This window comes from Equus przewalskii, chromosome 3, assembly GCF_037783145.1.
Source record: "Equus przewalskii isolate Varuska chromosome 3, EquPr2, whole genome shotgun sequence".
Taxonomy (NCBI): Eukaryota; Metazoa; Chordata; class Mammalia; order Perissodactyla; family Equidae; genus Equus; species Equus przewalskii.
Genome location: NC_091833.1, coordinates 15,695,099 through 15,711,580, shown reverse-complemented (window position 1 = coordinate 15,711,580; position 16,482 = coordinate 15,695,099). Strand labels below are relative to the sequence as shown.

The following is a 16,482-nucleotide window of genomic DNA, read 5'->3' as shown; positions in this document are numbered from 1 at the left end:
GTTCAGGTTGGAATAGTAGACACGGCATCTTTACTTCTCCGTGACCTTTGCATGGAGTGTTTGCTGAGGAATGTGAGCCTATGGGATATTTTCCCACTTAGAAATAACACGGTGCATTGGAAAGTGTATGGAACGTGCAGTGAAGCAGGTCTGGGTTCCATTTATGCCCCAGATACTCCCAAGATGCCTGCTGGGGGGTTGCTTAGACTCTCTTGAGTCTTAGTTGCCCCTTGAAAAAGTGGGGTTGACCACAGCTCTCTTTCTGAGTGTCTGTAGGATTAGCAATACCACATGCTCCTGGCTTGCCCTGGATCCTGGGGGGGTTATTCTTGTCTTGTCTTTTTCTCCACCCATCCTCCACTTATCAGCCTGTGAGCCATTGATGGAGTTATTGATGGCTCCTCCAGGTGGACAAGCAGCTCAGTGGGCCTCAGAGAGCGACGGCTTTCTTTTTTGGTCTGTCAGCATCTCTCCGTGAACGAGAAAAGAACAAGCAAAGACAGCCAGGCCTTTCAAGCCGGGATGCAGGAATTGGAAGAGCGGTTTGCAGGAGATAAATCAAAGAAAATTGTCCAGAACTGGTACAAACAAAATTTGAGCTTAACAAGTGCTGGAGTGGGGAGGCAGGATTTCTGCTCCTCTCACTGGAACACAATTACGCATCTCAACGGGGAACGCAGCTCGTTGGCAAACTCTTGGGGGCGCAGGAGCACTAGTCTCGTTCTGCCTGGGACCAGCGACTTGTAGCTCTTCCCAAAGGCAGAGCACTAGGCAGTCGGTCAACGCCACTTCTTCCTTATCACACCTCCTTTACCAAAAGCAATAGGTACTGTGTATTGAGCCCCACCCACTAACCAGGTGTGGAATACACTAGACACTTCATTACTTTCACCAATTTAACCTTCATGACAGTCCCAAGAAGAAGACCTAATCATTTCCACTTTATAGATGAGATAGCTTGTTCAGAGAGGTTAAACAACTGCCCCAAGGTCACACAGCTGTTTGGGACAGAGCTGATCCATTCCGTGCCGTGTCGTCTACCCTGGCTTTGCAGCAGTGCCTTGTCCAAGGACAGTATCCTGAGAGCAGCGGGCTGCGCCCATTTCATCAAAACAGATAAATCTTTAGGGCTGTATGGCTTGTGAGAGGTCGATTCTCCTGAAATACTTTTGGTTTACTGTGAAAGCCAGTGATTCGAAGATCCTTGCCAAAGGATCATCATAAATCCTGTTTAGACAGAGAAACCCCTAAAGGAAAAAGGTTCTTTGCAGTGGCCCACAGCCTGGAGCAACAGTGTCCAGAAGAGGAAAGTTTGCAACAATGCATGAATGAGAGCAGGAGCTTGTTTACATGGGCAGGGGCACAGATGGTCGCATAAGTAGGATTTGATGACGAGTCCCCTCATCCCACACAGAGGGTGGAGAAAGGGTTTCTGGACAGTGTTTGAGAGGCCACTATCACATGTGGATTCCTATAATCCTCTGAGTTGCTATGTCTCTTTGAGAGACAAGAAAGCTTGTCTGATGTTCTGTCCCATACCATGGGGAAAATTAAAGGCATGGCTGGAAGCCAGTTCTTTCAGCCCCCTTTTCCCTGTCCTGTTAGTCTAGTCAGGCTGGCAGACCAGTCTGGCCGCGCACACCCCCAAAGGATGGAGAGATGAGCAGATTACCAGTCACACAAGCTTTTCCTTCTGTGGATTCAGTCTGCTTACATTTGCCAGGATCCACCATGTGTAGGACACTGTGCTCTGTGCTAGAGGGTGTGGGATGCGAAGGAGGAGAACAGGACACTGTGTGTGTGTGTGTGTGTGTGTGTGTTTAGAGATGCTTCCTTCCTTTTGCAAGGATATTCCTAGGTATGTGCCTTTTAATAAAAAATATTAACTATCTCTTCCACCCAAGGATGGAAGATGATTTAATACTGCTCTAGTAATTTTTGCATTATTCTGTACAATATTTAGGAAGGGTTTATAAAGAACAATACTGTTTTGAACATATACACACATTCTGAGAAAGGTACGGACTTGGAAATAGAAGGGGAAATTACAAACAAGGGAACAGCCATGGGAGCTGCTTATAAATGTTCAACTTCTTGGGTGCTTCTTTGGACTTTGGGAAAAGTAATGTTATCATTCACACATTGTACATATATGTATATGAATTATCAATCAGCGACAATCCTATAAGGTAGACACGATTAGGGACACATTCCAGATAGAGAAACAAAAGTTCGAGAGGTTAAGTCTCTTGCCTGAGGTCACACAGCTAATAAGTGATGGAACCTTTATCTGAACCCCAGATTCCTGGGCAAAGCTCTGCTCTCTTGTTCCCCCCTGGAGTTTTATTGAAGGGCAGTGAGAGACAGTTAATTCAAGTATACTGAACTAGCACTGTTTCATTACTCTCATCAGCAACTTGTTCCCTGTGGAGCCTGGGTGTTTCTGCAGCGCTAACCAATGCACAGCCCCATCCTCTGTAACATTCCTGCCCCTGCTTCCACAGCCAGGCGAAGGAACAAGGAAAGAGAAAGTTAAGTGAACTCCCCAATGGGAAGTCACCAGGAGTCAATGGGTATTTGTGTTATTCTGTTTGTTTGATTTAGAACAAAACAAAACAACAAGTGTTCCCCGCCCCTGGGTCTAAGGACTTAGCCACAGATTTCACAACAGCGGTTCCCATGAATAATGAAATAGTTTCCCAGTTGTCTGAAAACAGCCACAACATCAAAGAGAGACACCAAAATGAAACTCAGGTGCTCCCTTCCTCTCCCCAGTGTGCCAAGCCTCAGCAGCATCCTAGCATCACCTGGGTACTTACTACATAGGCAGGAGCTCAGCCCCTTTCCCCAGATCTGCGGGAGCAGAATTGCATTTTAATAAGGCCCCTGGTGACTTGCACATTGCAGTGGGAGAAGCCCTGTTCTGTGGAATGCTGGGAAAGAGGAGGACTTACCTCCCACCCAGGGCCAGGGCTAGGGTGAAGTGAGTGAGTCTCTCACTCTGCCTCCAAAATTTGAGGATGCGAAAAAATGCAATGATCAAGCAATATTTAACACAATATTTAAAAAATTATAGAAAAACTTTTAAGGGTACTGGACATCGGTAGTCTTCTCCTTTCTGGATCTTTCGGGGAGAGGGCAGGAGAAGCTGGTGGAGGTCTGGGAGCTTTAGTTTCTTGTTTTCTCCAAACAGTGTGAATTTTCAGCAAGTGAAATTGCATTAAGAGTTGTTTCCATTTTGGTCTTCATACTTGTGTATTATTGGATTTTCAATAACTGTGATTATGCACCAAGAATGTAGCATTACCACCCGAACATTTAAGCTCCGAGTTCAATTTGACCGCGGAGCATAGATCATAGTAATGATGCTGATAATGATGCAAGTAGGTAACATTTATGGAGGGCTCGCTATCGCAAAGCATGCTACAAGAATTACCTTCTTTAGTTTTTACCAGAACCCTATGGGAGAGGTACCATTTTAATCTCCACTGTAGAGATGAGGAGATGGAGGTATATAGAAGTTGGATAGTGTGTCTGAAGATATCCAACTAGTAATTAGAGGGAGCAGAATTCAGATCTCGGCAACTTGCCCCAGAGTCGGCTCTTTACTACTTCACAAACCTACGGTAAAATAGTGTAAAATGAATTTACATGGTAGTCAAAGTTTTAAAGCAAATTTATGCATGCTTTTTCTTCTTCAATGTGTAAGTATTAGGTTGCCAAGTCTTTTTATTCTGAAAATCTGTCCCTTTTTAACATTTTTTATGTTAAAATGCTCTTTAAAACAATGAAATGAGAGTAATAGAGGATGGTAGTTGCCTTTTAAAAATGTCCGTAAAATTTTGGCTGCCATTTTCTTTTTAATTGGCTCATGAGGGGAGGGGAGAAGATGCTGTTAGTGGAAGGGACGACACAGATTTCAGGGTCCTCCCTGATCTACTGGAAGCACCTGTGAGCCAGGTGGGCCCCATGTGGCTCAGCCCCACCTTGTCTGTGCCTCTGCTCTGCCGTGTAGCGCCCCCGAGCAGGCCTCTCTGGCTAGCGTCTCTGTGGGCCTCATTAGCAGTGGGTGTGTGTCTCTCCACAGTGGCCCATTCACAGAGCTGCCAGCAGTGCCAGGGAGCCGCTCGGGGCTGCCTCTCCGGCTGTCCTGGGAGGCTGCTGCTCCAGGCTGTGTAGAACAAAGCTGGGCCTTGCCCTCTCACAGCCTGTGGCCCTTGTTGTCCCCACATGAGCCGTCCTGAGATGGAAGAGGGAAGGTGCCCCTTGGAGATGGCATTGTCACAGCTGCATCCTGCCTCTGGAGGAAGACTCTAAGCAGCCAACTGCTACTTGCTGACCTTCATGACGGTGGAGTGAGTAGGCGCTGGATTTACGAGCCTGGCCTCTCCATCTGCCAGCTGAGTGCAGGTGCCAGCGACACTGCCCACCCGAATGGGGGACGGGAATGGTGGCGCAGAGATCCCGGCAAAGGGGACCGGCTTCTGTGGACACAAGCTTTAGGTTGCTTGTGCCACTTTATTTATGTCCTGCCCCGCCCTAGCAGCTGGGCACTCCCCACCCTTGTCCGCCTTTGCTGTTTCTGTGCTTTCTACTCCGTTTGCCCTCTCCATCTGACATAGGCTTCGGTTTTAATTCCGGCTTGGTCGCTGCTGCCAGAGTTGTGGCTCAAGGACTCGGCCTGGACCGTGGATCCTATGTTAGGAGTTTCCGGAAGTTTGTTCTGGTCTATCCGGAGGAGAAATGGCATGGACTGGGCCCCATTGCCAGATTGTGCTGTCAGGGCACACGCGCTTGAGGCACTATTTCCATCTTCCGTCTTTGTCTGGTCTCCTCCTCATTCAATCTTCTTGAGTCTGTGGAGTTGACTACCAATTGGTGCCTGACCTAGTTACAGAGAGCCACTGCGTTCGCCCTTGCTCATCATAGACAGTGATCATAATGGTTTGTGCACTCTGGTTCAAAGTGGACTCAGTTATTTTAGAGTCATTTCTACCTCCTTGGAGTGTATGTGCATGCGGGTGCATATGTGCATGTATGTGTGTGTGTGTATGCATTTATATCTGTATGTGTGTGTGTATGCATGTATGTCTGTAGGCATGTGTGTGTGTGTTGTGCAGCTGCCTAGACGAAGGCTGACATTTTCGTTGCTATGCTGGCACTTTGCTTTGGGACTCAGTCCTGTGGCTTTGTATCGGATAGTTAAGGGCTTGTTGGTTTCCCTGTGTTGATCTCCTTTCAATTTCTACTTGGAGCACTTCTCTTGGGAGCTGGGTTCTCACATTTTCTGCTCCTGGTGTCAGCTCTGTCTGCTTCTTCTGCCAAAGGCCACCAAGGAGTTACTCAAAGGACCTTTGCAACTGTCTATTCAATGAATGAAGAGCTCAGTCGGGCAAGATCCTGGGACAGCGCATGCTTCTCCCTGGTCCTTTCTGCAGCATTACTGGGCCATGACTCATGCATTTGGCTTTTGCCTCTGCTGATCTCAGAAGCCACGTGGGAGGCTGGTTTTATGGTGTCTCCCAGAGTCCGTTTTCAACACCAGTTTACCTTGTATTTTGAAAGATATTCTTCCCAAACAAACTGTACTTATAAAGTAATAACCAATCTGTTTTCTCATTTTTAATTAATGGTATGTACATAACTGCCGATCAGAGCTTCTAATCAGTGTCAGTTCATCACCGTTAACATTTGTTTATTTCCTCAGCATCTTCTATGTGACGGACCTCTGCCAGGCGCTGGGAATAGAAAGGTGAACAAGATTCAGTCTTAGCAGGAATTTCCAATATGTGATATTGTTGTTAATTCATCATTTTAATTTTGGGGAAATTTACTGAGCGTCCTCTGTGTGTTGGGAGTGGTGCCGAGTGCCCTGCATACATCCCCTCCTTTTGTCTTCAGAGCTGACCTGTGAGTTACGCATTAGACGTGCCACTTTTCAGATGAGGAAACTGCCACTTGCAGGGTTGAGTCACTGGCCCAAAGTCACACATTTAATTACAAAGCAGAGGCGGGATTTGAACCCAGGATCTTCAGACTCAAACTTTCCCCTGGAGATTATAGTCACCAAGCGCCAGCATTCCTTCCTTCTCTTTCCTCCTGGGCAGCTGTTTGCTTTTCTGGGCCCCATGTTCTATTGTTTCTCTTCTGGCTTAGTTTTTTTCCAGGTTTATTGAGATTTAATGGACATATAACATTGTATTAGTCCAAAGTGTACAACATAATTTGATATATGTATATATTGCAAAATGATTACCACAATTACATTAGTTAACTTCGATCACCTCACATAGTTACAAATCTTTTCCCTTGTAATGAGAATTTTTAAGATCTACTCTCTTAGCAACTTTTAAATATATAATACATTATTGTTTGAAGTCTTTGTTTATGGTTTAGTTTGAAGTCTCTGAAAACCCTGAGTACAAATGAGTCTGTTGCCAGAAAGATTAATAGAGCTTTGAGCTTTCTAGGACGTTCAGCTTACTCACCTCCTGATTGTTGAGGTGGGGAAACTGAGGCTCTGAGTGGCAAAGGGATTTACCCATGGTCATATAGTGGCCAGGTCTGGGTTTGAACTCAGCATCTGTAACATGCTGGCCCGTTCTGTTGGTCACAGCATATACCTCCTCACTGGCTAATTTAGTCTGGGCTAGGTGGCAAATCTCAAGAGATCTATCTTCTGGATAATTCTATCTAGGCTTGAAGTAAGAACAGCCAAAATTAGATTATGATGCAAACTCATCAAGGGTCTAATTTTGTCCATCACTGGGTCCCTGCTTTCCAGCACAGCCCAGGTTCCCTTCAGGTGGTCAGCAGGTGTGTGTTGGATGAATGAACTGGATGGAACGCAAGGGGCCTCCGGGGATAATCTTCTCGTGCTTTCTGTTTGATAGTTGCTGACCACACCAGAGAGTACTTTAGAATCAAATTGATGGTATCAATATTTAATTTGACACTTCAATGATTGAATCATTTAGTATTGAAAACTATTTTCCTGTTTCTATTTCAGAATAAATTCGCTGGTTCTTTTGGCATCTTGAAGCAGAGTAGTTTTTAACTTTTTTTTTTTTTGGCTCTACGGGAAAGTGATGGAGGGAGCTCACTGATCAGACCACGAGTTCACTTTGAGCGTGGCCGGCTCAGGTCTCTACCTTGCCAAAGAGACACTTCAGGTTGTATGATGAGACTCCAAAAAGTTACAAATTTCTGTCTAGGACAGATAATATTTTAAAAAGTGTACAAAAAAATGAGGAAGAAGAGAGGAAAGATATCACCCGCAGTTTATTCACTCTGACTCATAAATCGTTCTTATTTTTTTCCTGCCTTCCAGTACTCAACTTAGTCAGGAATATTTTTATATTGTCGTAATTGGAGGAAAGGTTTTATTTCATAGTGAACCATGTTGAAATATTCCAACGTATTCTCCCACGTTGCTTTACAATTCGCATAATTGCAACTTTGGGGAAGGCCTGCTGATCCAGGCAGGGTGCGTACTGTGTCTTACTTAATATTCTTCTTTGACAACAAGGCAATTTTGACTTTATGTGAATAGAAGGATGTAATTCCTGCTGGGAATCTGGGTGAAATAGAATAGGGTTATGAAAGATTTGCAATACCTAGAAGATCCTGCATTTCAAGTCGGTTAGTCCACATGAGTCAGCTCATTAAATCTCGAAAGCTCTATTTCCCCACTGAAAAAAGAATACTTGAAACATGCATAGAGAAACTTAGAATTAGACAATATCAGAATTTAGTGGGTTGTTTTGCTTTTTAAAAAATTTAAATAATTAAGATGGCTTTAAAAGCAAGCTTCTTTCCTAATTGCTAGGCGCATTTTCCTCATTTCTGAAAATGGGTGGCATTTAACTGCAAGACAAAACAAACAAAGCAATAAAAATTTAAAACTAACTGCTTAGGAAAGCTGGCCTGGTCTTTAAACATCTTCAGAAAAACAACTAGAAAGGCAGTAAATCCATCTGCTCACTCTCAGGTCAAACCTGTTAGGATTAGTCTCCTGATGAGGTGACAGGGTTTTAGGGGAGGTGTCTGCAGAAAGAATCTGGTGGCGATGAGCTGACTTGGAAGAGAATGTTGAGAGAGCTTTCGTTCACTCTGTGTGCGTCATAATTTGGCAAGGTCGCGGGAGAGAATCTTCTTTAGGCCACTAAAAATAGATGGTCTCATAGATCCAATCGTGCCGTCATCTCTCCTTTCCTTTTCTTTAGTCATGTCTTATTTTGGGAGCTCTCTTCATTCTTCTCACCCACCTGCTTCCTCTGTAACTCTGTGTCGGCTTTGGATAAGCCACTGGCCCTCTGTGTGTCGGGAAAGAGGGGGAAGGTGAGAAATCTCTGCACTCCCACTCACTCGGCTGCTTTACCTTGCCGTTATCATTTCCTTCTTCCATCCTTCCTTCCTTCTCCATCCTACCTTCTTCCTTTCCCTCTTCCATCTTTTCTTCTCCCATCCTTTCTTCCTCTATGCTACCCTGCCTCCCTCCCTCCTTCCTTCTTTCCTCTTTTCACCCTTCTTCCCCGCCCCCTTCCTCTGTCTCACCTTAGCATGGCCCCCAATTCTACATATTTATCTCTGCAAAGAGACCGGCACATAGAAATGCCCGATACATAATTATTGAATAAGTGGAAGAAAGAATAAACAAATGGATGGTCTGAGCTGTAGAGAAGGCAGAGTTCTAGTGAGGGAACAATGGGGCTGGGGGACCTCTGCCTCCCTTGAAGGCATATGCTATTACTGTTTCAGTATCCCCTCTTTCCACACCCTGTAGCCCCACTTCCTAATACGTAACCTATTCACTTCATGTGTGTGTTCTATCACCATCTAGTCATCTGTTGTATACATCTGTCCATATCTAAACATGCACTATTCAGAATGAGGTTCTGTGAAAATTCAGAGGGGTCGTTTAACTCTCAGATTCATTGTGTCTGCTTTTTCCATCTTGATTCCATGAATTTGACACAGATTTTTGTAAATAGAATCTTACCCCAAACCCTAATATGTATAAAATGGACAAAACAGAGCTCCTGTGGATTAAATAGAGGAAAGGAGGAAGATGTGGGGATCCCAGAACCCCCCCTCACTGCCCTGACCCCCTTAGCTCCTGCAGCAGGCTTTGGGGTTCCCTGGACATGCCTAGGCGCTTGCAAACACAGTTAGTAAAGTCACTGGGTTAGATCAGGGCTGAGTTTCCATTGGTTCTTCCACCCGTGAATTGTGATGTCCCTCAACCTTCAAGTCTGGTCTCTCTGTTTACGGTTTGCAGCAAACGCAGATGGCTGTGCAGTAGGTGCTGTAGGAGCTATAAATGACGCAGACAACAGAGCTTCTGCTCTCCAGAAGCTCCCAGGGATTGGGGGTGGCAGGCAAATGGTGAGGAAAATAATTCCCTAAAACAACAAGGCGTGCCAGGACTTAAGGCCTGAATGACTGATAAAGACTCTCAGCAGTACGTGTGGCCTCTCATTCCATCAAATACTGATTGAGCGTCAGCTCTCTGCTAGGTATATGTGTGATGATGTAAAGGGGTCCAAGAAAATGACCTGACCCTCTAATCGTTTGCTGTTTATTTTTCTGTGCACTTTCTGACTGTACCCTTGAATGAATGTTCTACAAGAAGAGCAGCCCTGTCCCCTGTCTTTGTGGTACTCTCGCATCTGGACCAGTATCTGGCACATAGTAGATGTGTAAGAAACATTGGTTTATGGGCTGAATGGTTGATAAAGATGATGCCATAGTGAGGGGTGTGTGTGTGTATGTAAAGTCGGGAAAGGAAGGTGGGTTATCAGGAGGTAAAAATTCGTCCAGGGTCGGGGGGCTGGCCCCATGGCAGAGTAGTTAAGCTCGCGCGCTCTGCTTCAGCAGCCCGGGGTTTCACTGGTTCGGATCCTGGCTGCAGATATGGCACCACTCATCAGGCCATGCTGAAGTGGCATCCCACATAGCACAGCCAGAGACACTCACAGCTAGAATATACAACTACGTACTGGGGGGGCTTTGGGGAGAATAAGAAGGGGGGAAAAAAAGAAGATTAGCAACAGATGTTAGCTCTGGTGCCAATCTTTAGGGAAAAAAAATTGTCCAGGGCTTTAAAGGACAAGGAAAAATTTATAAAGAAAAGAAGAGGAACACACATTCTGTGCAAAGGCAAAAGTAGGAACAAAAGTAGGGAAGAATGAGACAATATGGGAAGCTGAGTAAAAATGATGTGTTCCTGGAAGGGGCTGCCCCAGGTGAGGCTGAAGGCCAGCAGGGCTGGCTACTGAAGGGCCTTCCTTGGGGGAAGAGCGAGTGCTGAGAAACGGAAGCCATGGGGTCAGATTGCCTGAGTTTGAAGCCCTGCAAGCTGGGGAACCGGAGTGCATTCCTCATCCTCTCTATCTTAGATTTCTCCACTTTCAGATTGATGTGACGATCCATTTAAGCACAGGACCTAGAAGAAAGCAGGGCTTGGTTATTGCAAAAACAAGAGGCCAGCCCAAGAAGTCCTTCAATGCTTCGAAACTGGGAGTGGCATGAGCAGACTCTGGTTTAGAGTGAGCATGTAGCAGCATGTGGAGGATGGGCTGGCTCTCATGGCCTCCTGGAGAAAGATGCTGCCTGCATCCTCCCCCGACTCCTTCCCTCACCTGCTCGAGACTCTGAATGTCCCCCACCTGCCAGCACTTCTCTAAGCCGCCAAATACTTCTGGCTCAGTTCTGTTTCCTCTACAGCGGTTGCTTGTTGCCTAAGGCCGAGTCACCTCTGTGAGATCCAGGGGGTTAGAGAACTATCTGGCATCGGTATCTGAAATGGCTGTGATCTAACTGAGGACCAGTTTTCACTCCATGAGCCCTGTGGTCCTGTCCTTACCTCTTTGTGTGACGCAGACCTGGCAAGCATATGCCTTGTTAGTCCGAGCTTTGAATGAAGCCCTCAGAACCTTCATTCATATTATTTCATACTGTCATTTCTCCTTTCTCACTTTTATTATGTAAAGCAGTACTGTATGCTTCTGTATTGGATGCATCTTTGCAGGCGGCCTTAAACTCCCTTTGGAATAAAATGGGGAATGTATAAAATGCGTAACAAGAATTATAGAGAGTGGTACAAGGTGGATTCTGTGCTCAGTGAGTTTTCAACCTAGTTTCTTCTCCATGAAGACCTAGATTCCTAGAGAGTTATTAGACTCTGCTCCAGCCTACGTCACCAGGTTGTGGCTGACGTTGGTCTCTCCCTATAATTCTATCTATGCCCTTGGAAGAGAACCAAGGTCATTCCCTGCAGTCCCATTACACAGCTGATCCCACACTTGGTATTACTAAGGACACTGCAGGGAGCCCGAGGAATGTCAGAGGCAGGGCCTCTGTGGCCTCTGCTTCTCTGCCACCTCCCACTCGGGGCCTCAGTTCGCTCCATCTGTAAAAGAATCAAAGTGCAATAGATCAGTGTCGCCCACTCTTAAGTCATTTGTATTTGTCTTCACAATATCTGGGCACTGCCTACACTGTTATTTACTTAATATTTTCTTTTGACTCATTCTGCTTTTCTTAAATATTTTTGAAGAGAATTATATCATTATCATTGATGGCACACTAGTACCTCTTGTCATAAATAAGAGGTAGCCCCCAAATTATATCTATAGTTAAAAAGAAACAATATAATTGAGTCTACTCTGAGCCTGAGACTGCCTCCTCTGTTAAAAGAGAGATTTGCTCAGGAATCACTGCCAATGGAGACTTTCTCTTTGCTGAGATCAAGTTTGAAAGAGAATTGAAAATGTATTGTCTACATCCTGACTCATTGTCATTTATTGCCAGGAATAAAAAAATAGTCATTTCTTGGGCTCCTATTGTGTCAGGCATTGCACTAATTATATAGAGTCCTTATAACAGAAAACTGATACATTTTTGATCATGATGATGTCCACTGATATTTAGTGAACAGTAAATGTGTGCCAGAAACAATAGCATAACTTGCATGCATTATCTCCTTTATCCTCATTGCCTTGCAGCTCTGCGAGGTGTTACAGTGTCCATTTTCCAGGTAAGGGAACATAGCTCTAAGTCCCGGAGCTGGTGCATAGTGGCGCCCCAGATGGGAACAGGTGCACTGGACTCACAGTTCCATGCCCCAGCAGGTGCTACACTTCCTGCCAAGGTCTGTCTCACTCCTCAGCTTGGCCCCCTGCTATCTCCCTGCTTCCTGGGTGACATGCCCTCTTGGTCTGGCTTCTGGACAGAGTCCTCTGGCTTTCTCCGAGGTGATCAGACCATCTTGTCAGTGATGTCAAACCTGGCCATGTCTACAGAGCACTCCAAGAGCTAAAGCGAGACCCCTGGTGTCCTCGTGGTCTTCTGCATATGCGGTGTCCTCTTAAAGATGGTCTTCTTCATGGTCCCAGCTTTGGCCCATGAAATCACAGGCTCAGGTTGCATGCTAGAGGGGGAAAGGCCCCCAGAGAGCCTCTAGCTCAGCCTGTCCTTGAATGTAGTCAGAGCTCTGTTGGAGGGAGGGAGCATGCTGTTAGCTGGGGAACTCATTCTTCCGAGTAATGAATTCTGCGGGCTCAGAATAGGAAAGTACTGTATTGACCATCAAGTGCACCCCAGTACCCAATGCCAGCATTCATTTTGTAACTTGTTGGGTAAAGAGTATGGTCTAAATATTTCAGAGATGAGCAATCAACATGAATCGCATATGTGTATGTGTGTGTGCATATGTGTGTCACTTACATACAATATTGGACAGCTGCAGACATCAAAGACAAGAAGCCATAAGATAGAGATTTAATAAGTGGACATGGCAGTGGAAGAATTCACAGAGCCTCTGATTTGAATACCATGAGGCCCAGTCCGGTAAGATGACCCAACTCCACACAGCTGTTGACAGTATTATTTTTCTCTTTGTTCTCAACTCTTAGCAATGGAATTAGTAAAAGTCAACTTTACTTGCAATCATTTGAGGAATTAAAAAAAAAGGTGACAAGGAAAAAGAGAAATGGAGTTTTGAGTGTGTGTGTCTGTGTGTCTGTGTGTCTGTGTGTCTGTGTGTCTGTGTGTGTCCGTGTCTGCATACGCCTGGGAAGTGAGTCCTGGGGGAACACTGTAGATAAAGCTTCCTACAAGAATATTAGATTCTCAGCAGAAGCATGTGATTTTTCCCAAGATCCTCAAGAATGTCAAAATTTGTGCATACAAGTGAAAAATATTATCCTCCCAATAAAGTGCAGCAAACTATAACTGAAACATTTTAATGGCCCGCTTCCCCTGCCGCCGTGAATGAATTCAGTGTACTTAATGAGGTGTGATGAGGATGCAGAGTGCCCGCTAGACTTGCTTGCTGGCTCGCGTCAGCCCCTCTGTGGCCAAATTCCCGTTTGTGCCTGAAGAAAATCACAGGTCACCACCACTGCAGGCCTTCAGAGGCACTGCCTACGGATGAGATCTCAATGCCAGGGACGCGCTTCTTTATCTACTAACTCATTTGCTGAAAAGCTATTTGCAAGCATTCGTTTGTGCCTTTGTCCTCCTGATACACAGTGGGTCAGAAAACATTCATGCTTCTTGCCCTTGTGGAGCTTATAAACAACTTGAATTTGTGCAGCTTATTTCTTCAGAAAAAGTGTCTAAGAAGAGGTAAATAACAAAATGATATTTTTTTCCTTAATTTTACGTAGCAAAAGGACAGTCTCAGTTAATTTTGAGAAGCCTTGTCTTGTTTCTTTCTGAGCATCATGGGCCCAGAGAGAACCCTCCCCTAATTATATCATAAATCAGTCACATTGCTGTGGCCCGGGCAGCTTACTTTTCTTACTATGAGAAGACAGTAGCAGGCTGCTACTATTTCTGGCACACAGCAAAAACTGCAGTGTGTGTATAAATACTTCTCTGACTTTGTGAATAGGGAGATTGGCAAATAAGTTGATTTCTTGGTTGTTATGAAAGTTGTCCAGACTTGATAAAATGTTAGAGATACTGTCTGAGGCCTTGGGTCACAGTCAAAGGTCCTTGCTGTTCCTCTTTCATTTTGAGGGGGCTTGCTCATTGGCTGCTTTCTCTGGATAGTTCAGTACTGATGTAGTCCTCAGTTATTTTATTTTTAAATCATTGGACTACTTCCCTAAATTAGTGCCCTAATTTATGTCTGGAGAAAGCAGTTGAGAATAGCTGGTGGATGAATTTCTATACATTCAAACTGCCTGTGTGCAAAGCCTGGCTTCGCTGCTCAGTGGCTTTGTGAATGTGGGCAACTTTACTCATCCTTTCTGGGCCTCAATTCCCTAGTTATGAAATAAATAAAATCATAGTGCTTGATGTATAGGATTCTTATAAGATTCAATTATATATTATAGGAAAGTACTTAGCCCCGGATCTGGCACATTGCAAACTCCCAGTAAATGTTAGCAATCATTTTTGCCTGTTTCGAATAGGTTGTGTCCACATAACACCCAGTTCCTGAAGATATGGAAGAGCTGGAAGAGTTAGCATCCTGTATACATGACTAGAATCAGGCCCTTCAATCGTCAAAGATGATTAAATGCCTTTACTTGGCATCTGAAGTAATTGGGAAACATCGATCGCACTTTTGTAAACTGGATACTTGCACAAACACATGGATTTACTGTCAGTCAAGAAGTACCTGTTGGTTACCCAGTCTTGTTAATAGCCAATTGTTTGCAAAATGATAGCCTATTTTACTGATTTTAACTATTTTAGAAAACAAACCAAAGAGCTTGCCGTTTTATCAAGGCTGAATAATTTAGGCCAAGTGCGTACCTCATTACAGTCCTTTAAAGAAATTACAAATTGTACCTGTCATTTGACATCAAGTAGATAAAAGGGCAATAGATTTTCAACTTTTTAAAATTTAAAAAATACAGTTTTATAGTTGTTCTCTAACTACTACCATTCATCTATTTCTCCAACAAGCCAAGCCCTACAGAGGGTAAGCAGCGTACTGACTCAGGCCAGATAAAAATGAGTATAAGATGTGGTTGCTGTCTTCAAGGAGCTCAGAGCTTCCCTGGATGCAACATGTGAAGGGACAGCCCGCCATAATAACAAAGAGCTCCACCCATGGGAGAAATCAAAGAGCAATATGGTGCACTAAGAGAATCCAGGAGTCCTGGAGTCCACACCATGGAATGAGGGAAAGTTCCACCACCGTTACACTAACAGGGAATGCGAGGGGAATTCAGATGAAGGAACCGTATGTGCAGAGAGGAACAGGGGACCATCAGGCCTTACCTGGGCAGGAGGTGAGGCTGGGGCAGCCCTGGGAGAAGTGCTTAAGCTGTGTTAACCATTGTGGACATCTCCTGATCTGATGGGGAACCATTTAGAGTTGAAATGTGATCAGATTTTTTGATGTAAAGATTGCCATCCTTTAGCAGGTAGCTTCCATCAAGAAGAGAGTTTCTGTTGTGCCATGTGCATTAGTGTCAAATGCTGAGATATCTGTTCATTCACAACAAGGAGGCAAATAAGCAGAATAAAATAAACCACAGAAGAGGTGAAAGTTGTTCTGGAGCACATGTGATTGCGTGGCCCCTGCTGGCTTTATTTTCCCCAGTAATTCTTTCTAAAACTTTACCAATTGACCAAATGCACATCCGTGAAATTTTCCTGAAGCTGGGTTATATTTATTTTTGTTTGCTTGCTACCTTCCCCCCTTCTCCAAAAAAGTTAACAAGTAAAACTGCTGGCATTTTAGGGCAAAAATAAAATATACTCTCTTGGAGAAAGGCTTTTTATTTGCCTTCTAATCTAAGTGTTCTCAGATTCTATAACAATATAAATAGACTTGTATACATGTGACTTTTATCGTGGATGTGCTTAACTTTAGCTTTTCCCCTTTTTCTGACATTTTGTTCATTTTTTATTCATTAGAGACATCTTGGCAAAGTGGGAAGGCACAGCAAGGGAAATCTGGATTTGAATTCCTATTCTGCTGCTAATTAGCTTTGTTATCTTAGGCAAGTTATTTAACTTCTCTGAGGTTAAATTGGCTTCTCTTTTAGGAGGTAGGGATGGAATAAAACAAGCCCCTCCCAGTGTTGTCGGCAAGATTAATTAAAAGAAAAATGCACTATAAATTGGGGGCATGTAGTGGGTGGCAAATAAAACTGGCACGTCCAGTATTGCAGTTGTTAATATGTTAAAGGGAGAAATTGAAACTACATAATTTGGGAGAGAAATAGGGACAAAACGTAGAGTAGCAGGAGGTTTGCTCATATGCTAGATGACTGTTTGTTTATTCATTTCCCAAAGATATTACAAAGGCTGTGAATATTTATTTAGTTCTGCTCCCAATAGCCCTTCTAATGGGGAATTATTTGGGTACAACGAAAGACATTTGTAAATGCGGCTGATAAGACTGGCTTTGCACAAGGAGTGTTTTGTTGGACACAAGAATTCTATTGTCCCCGGCTTCAGTTGTCAAGTGCCCGGGGAACCCAGAATTTATGGTGGCAGCACAATGAGCCT

At 44.3% G+C, this 16,482-nt stretch overlaps 1 protein-coding gene across 3 annotated transcripts in view; it reads left to right on the top strand.

Annotated features, from left to right (window-relative positions):
* CDH11 (cadherin 11) overlaps positions 1 to 16,482 on the top strand; it is a 146,394-nt gene that overhangs the window by 40,712 nt on the left and 89,200 nt on the right. Inside the window, exon 1 of one of the 3 annotated variants that reach the window (XM_008522966.2) lies at positions 4,093 to 4,410. The exons of the other annotated variants lie outside the window; for them this stretch is intronic. The gene's annotated coding sequence lies outside the window, so the exon portion shown is untranslated. Of the gene's footprint in view, positions 1 to 4,092; positions 4,411 to 16,482 lie in introns of those variants that run through there. 3 annotated transcript variants of the gene reach the window in all.